The 5,560-nt window shown below is 35.3% G+C and overlaps 1 pseudogene; it reads left to right on the forward strand.

Annotated features, from left to right (window-relative positions):
- Positions 1-334: 334 nt before the first annotated feature.
- LOC139189813 (cytochrome P450 704C1-like) lies at positions 335-5,000 on the forward strand (annotated as a pseudogene).
- The last annotated feature ends 560 nt before the right edge of the window (positions 5,001-5,560 follow it).

Consider the following 5,560-nt stretch of genomic DNA (forward strand, 5'->3'; position numbering starts at 1 on the left):
AAGGTTTTTCAATTCTTAGCAAGCTTAGGACCGGAGTATGAAGACATGCGTAGTCACTTGTTAATGACTCAAGAGCTGCCCTCCTTTACCACTGTGTGTCATGCAGTCTAGAGAGAAGAAACTTGACGAAGAGTGATGAACGTTGAGCCCAAATCCAACTTTGAAGCTAGGGTTTTCACGACAAATCACAAAGCAATTGGTGATAGGGTTTTTGGCCAGAAAGCAGAATGGAAATGTTCTTATTACAACATGAAGGGACATTTGAAAGAAAAATGTTGGATTCTTTATCCAGAGTTAAAGCCTAAGTTTGATAGGGAAGGCAGGATGATCAAAGATGGGAAGGGGTGGAGTCATTCCAAAAGCATTTCATTCAACTTGTTCCTCAACTGATAGGATAGCCAATTTCTCAACAAATCTTGTGTCCTTGATCAACGAGTTTGCTGCTTTTCTTCAAAAGAAGCAAGGAAGCACTGAACCTGATGAAATGACACCTGAAAATCCTACTACAATGCTAGGGAAATTTGCTGGATTCTTGGCTGACTCGGAGAACACATCGAAAGGCAATATTCCAGGTATTATCAATACCATTTCCACTGCTCTTAATGCAAATATTACACATGATTTTTGGATTATTGACTCTGGTGCCACTGATCATATAACTAATAAACCCTCTAGTCTCCACGATTTTCAAAGAACTATTGATCCAATTCATGTATCTGTTGCAAATGGGAAAGGGGAACCTATTCTAGGGAAAGGAAAGATTAAATTGGTAAGTGAGCATACTAATTCCACTGCACTCTATGTACCTTTTTTTCCTTTTCAGCTCTTGTTAATAGGAAAAATCACAAAAACCTTAAACTGTCTTGCCATATTTTCCCTTCACAATGTTGTGTTTCAAGACCGAGTTACTCAGAAGAAGATTGGTGAAGGGTTATTCTTGAATGGACTCTACTATCTCTCAAAGGAGTCCAATTTTGTCAAAAAGCTCAATGTCAACTTAAGTCAAGTTTAGGAACACCAACTCTGGCCTCAATGCCTTGCCCATCCCTCAGAACATGTGAATGACCAAGTTGTTTCCCTTTTTTTTTGTAAAAACACACTGGAGTGTGAAACTTGTCAAATGTCAAAGGCCACTCGACTTCCTTTTGTTTCCTTTAATTCTAGAACTAGTAAACTTTTTGAGCTTGTTCACTCTGATATTTGGGGTCCTTCTCATGTAGAATCATTTGATGGGTATAGATATTATGTTACATTTATTGATGACTATTCTAGAGTAACCTGGTTGTATCTTTTAAAACTTAAAAGTGATTTGTTTGATTCTTTTAAGGACTTTCACAACCTAATCACCAATCAATTTTCATCTAAGTTATATACGTTAAGATCAGATAATGGTACCGAGTACACTTCCAATAACATGAGTAAATACTTGAGCAATCATGGCATTTTGCATCAAACTAGCTGTGTTGGTACACCACAACAAAATGGTGTGGCAGAGAGAAAGAATCGAGACTTATTGGAGAAGACTCGATCACTTATGATCCAAAGAATGTTCCTAAGAAATTTTGGTCTCAAGCTCTACTCACTGCCACGTACATCATTAATAGACTGCCAACTCGGGTGTTGAATACTAAATCTCCTTTTGAAGTCATGAAGGGCAGGCCTATAAGCTTGTCTCACCTTAGGACCTTTGGTTGTACTTGTTATGTGCACATTCAAGCTCTCCATTGTGACAAACTCGACCCTCGAGCTGTCAAATGTGTGTTTATGGGATACGCCAGTTCTCAAAAGGGTTACAAAGTGTACAACCCTAACACGAGGAAGCTGGCAGTCTCTAAACATGTGCGATTTGATGAATATTCACCTTCTTTCCACAAAGGGTTGGAGACTAATGCTAATATGGATGATCTTATGGACCTATTTCCACTACTTATTACAGCATAAATTCTAGAAGGGTGGGTACTGATCTGAAGAAAAAGAGATACCATCCTATTGCCACAAATTTCTTCAGAACCCTCGTCAACTTCTCTAGGCGGCACCACTACTTGACTGACATTGCACACAAATACAAAACTTTCCGGGCGTATAATGTGCTCATAGATTATGTTTTCACCACAGATCCTGCAAATGTTGAATGCATCCTCAAAACAAACTTTGCAAACTACGGAAGGGTATGCTATCAGACTAATTAGTCGAGTTCACTTTATTAGAAAAATTCAAGTGATTTTTTTTCTTTTGAAGATCCCTCGTGGCTCTAGTTAACTTAGTTTATGTACTTTAAAAAAAAAATTTATAAGTGCATTCATGTTGATCACCATAGTTATCAAGTAAAACAAGTTTTAATTTCTGCCCTGCTGCAGGGTTGGTACCACTACAGCGTTTTGTTAGACGGTTTGGGCGATGGGATCTTTGCCGTGGATGGACTAAAATGGCTGCATCAGAGGAAGATATCGAGCCATGTGTTATCAACCAAAATTGTCAAAGACTTCAGCACTACAGTCTTTAAAACCAACGTGGTACAAATTGCCGGGATAATTTCTGAAGCTGCAACCTGCGACAAAGCAATAGAGATCCAAGTAAGTTTATCATGCATGGTTCAATTAGTAATCACATAGCACCAATTCCTGTCCCTTCGAAAATATGTATAATTTATAATGACACGTGGCGTTTTCTATTTTTGGGATGAAGGATTTGTTTATGAAAGCAACCTTAGATTCAATTGTCAAGATTCTGCTTGGAATCGAACTAGATACCTGTACGGGACAAATGAAGAATGTATTCGGTTTGCCAATGCTTTTGCTGAAGGAAACGAAATGACCTTGTATCGTTATTTTGATTTCACCTAGAAGATCAGACGGTTCTTAAACATTGGATCAGAAGCAGTGCTGAAGAAGAATATCAAGGTGATAGATCAGTTTATTTATAATTTAATCAATACCAAGACTGAAACGCTCCATAATTCACCAGAAGATGATCTGTCTGCAGTGAGTTACCTTCCAGTCCATAATATCTGTCTTGCTCTAGACTGATTAATTAGTTTCGTATTAGTCGTATTAATTTTTAGGGATTTTTGAACATTAATCCTTGCAAAAGATTAAAATTTTAAAAAAACCTAGTGCTAGATTAAATATTCAATTTAATCCCTTGAGTGTACTTTTATCAAAATTTACATTCAATTTTTGTTATTTAATGTGTATTTTTATTTAATCTCTCCATATTAAATTTTAATTTTATTAATATGTACATAATTAGTTTTTTCTTTTAATTAGAAATGAATGTAAATGAGAAAATATTAAAAAAATTTGTGATACAAAAATATATAAATACATAAGTGTTCAGAAATGATTGTGCCAAAATATATAAAATTGGCTTTTTTGTACTGAAATATTTGTACCTACATGATTGTACTGAAATATATTATAATGAACCTAAATGTATGTACCGAAATGTATTATATTGAATTAATGTACCTAAATGTCAATACCGAAATGTATGTAACTAAATGTCAATACCGAAAATGTATGTACCTAAATATCAATACCAAAATGTATGTACCTAAATGTATTTACCGAAATATAATAATTGAATTAATGTACCTAAAAGTCGATACTCAAATGTGTGTATCAAAGTGTACGTAACGAAATACATTATATTGACCGAAATGCATTATATTGAATCAATGTAACTACATGTTTGTACCGATGGATATACCAAAATATTCAAATGTATTAATGTACCTAAATAAAGAACATACAAAATTGTTATCGGAATATATATTATAAAAAAATTAGTTGCCTAAATGTAGACATTAAAATATATTATGATGAATGAAATAAAAATTAAATTTAAATGTAATTAATACATTAAAATAAAAATAAATGGATAAAATAAAACATCAAAATACAACTAATAAATGATATGATTAAATGTGCTAGGGACTAAAATTGGATTTTAATCTTACATATGGTTATAATCTAAAGCTCATCTTTTTTAAGGATTAAAATGAAGTTTTCTATAATTTTTATTTAAAACATAATGTGGATGAATGGCCTGCAGTACAAAAAAGGAGACATAATCTAAGGCTTTTGAAATCGAGAGGGATGGATCCAAAGTTCTTGAGAGACTTACTCCTTTGTCTTATTGTCGCCGGAAGAGACACGACGGTGAGTGGTCTTACATGGTTTATTTATATGCTCTGCAAGCATCCTCATATAGAAGAGAAGATTGTACAATAGGTTAGAGAGGCAACAAATCTGAAAGATAGTTCAAGCATTGATGAGGTTGCAGCCAGCCTTACTGACGATGCTCTTGACAAAATGCATTATCTCCATGCATCTTTGTCTGAGACACTCAGGCTCCACCCTGCAGTTCCACTGGTATGTAATTACTTAATTATCTTCTGAAGCCGAATGCATCAAAACTTGCTGTTTTTTTTCTGAATTTGAATCGAGCTTAAATTATTATTTTCTGATTAACAAGTTAATTTGTAATGCACAGGATGCCTGGGTTTGTTTAGCTGATGATACATGGCCAGATGGATTTAGTGTCAAGAAAGGGAGTTTTGTTGGATACGATGCGTATGCCATGGGCATGATGAATATGGGGAGATAATGCAGAAGAATTTTGGCCATAGAGATGGCTCAACGAAAAGGGTCTTTTCCAGCAAGAAACCCCTTTCAAATTCCTTGCCTTCAATGTAAGAAAAAACTAGTTGATCACATACAACACATGCCCATTTGAATAAACATATGAACAATTTAAGGATACGAAATTGAGATTTGTGATGAGTTTTGATTTGTGGTTTACATACACAGGCGGGACCAAGAAATTGTATAGGGAAAGACTTTGCTTATCGGCAGGCAAAGATCGTTTGTGCAATGCTTTTGAGGAGCTACATATTCAAGCTGAGTGATGAGAACAAAGTGGCTCATTACCGGACCAAGATCACCCTCCATATTGATGGGGGACTTTATGTGCAAGCCTTTCCAAGAAACCTTAATTAGGAGAGATTTGCAGTTTGTTGGGAGCACAACGTGGTATAATACAATTGATTGGAATCTTGGAAAATAAATTTTCAATCCAATGGTATTATGGCACTCTGTGTACTAGGCCGTGTTCCCGAGACACTAAAAACTTCTCCTTAATTAGATGCCCTATAAACATCTAGTCCAAGATTTTCTATATAATTAATTGTATATCAAATAAAAGGCCTCGATATTGTTAGTAGCCATAGTAACTTTTTAAATAGTATATTATTGTTGTACTCCTAAGATGTGGGACTTACACATTATACCTTGTAACCCCACTCGGTTGTAGTAGTATTTAAATATGTAATGTGACGACTCGTCCCGAAATTTACAGAACATAAGGGTATTTTCAGAATTCCACTTTGGGTTGAAAGATATTTTTGAAATGGGCTTTTATGTCTTAAATTGTGTGCCTTGTGGGGCCACTTTCCTTTTTGGTCCCCCGGTTCTCCATCCCCTTTTCTTTGGTTGCCACATGTCCTCCCAAGGAAGACTCTCAGATTCTTCTCATTCTCTCCCTCACTTTTCTCTCTTCT

Source organism: Malus domestica, chromosome 12, assembly GCF_042453785.1.
Source record: "Malus domestica chromosome 12, GDT2T_hap1".
NCBI classification, from domain to species: Eukaryota; Viridiplantae; Streptophyta; class Magnoliopsida; order Rosales; family Rosaceae; genus Malus; species Malus domestica.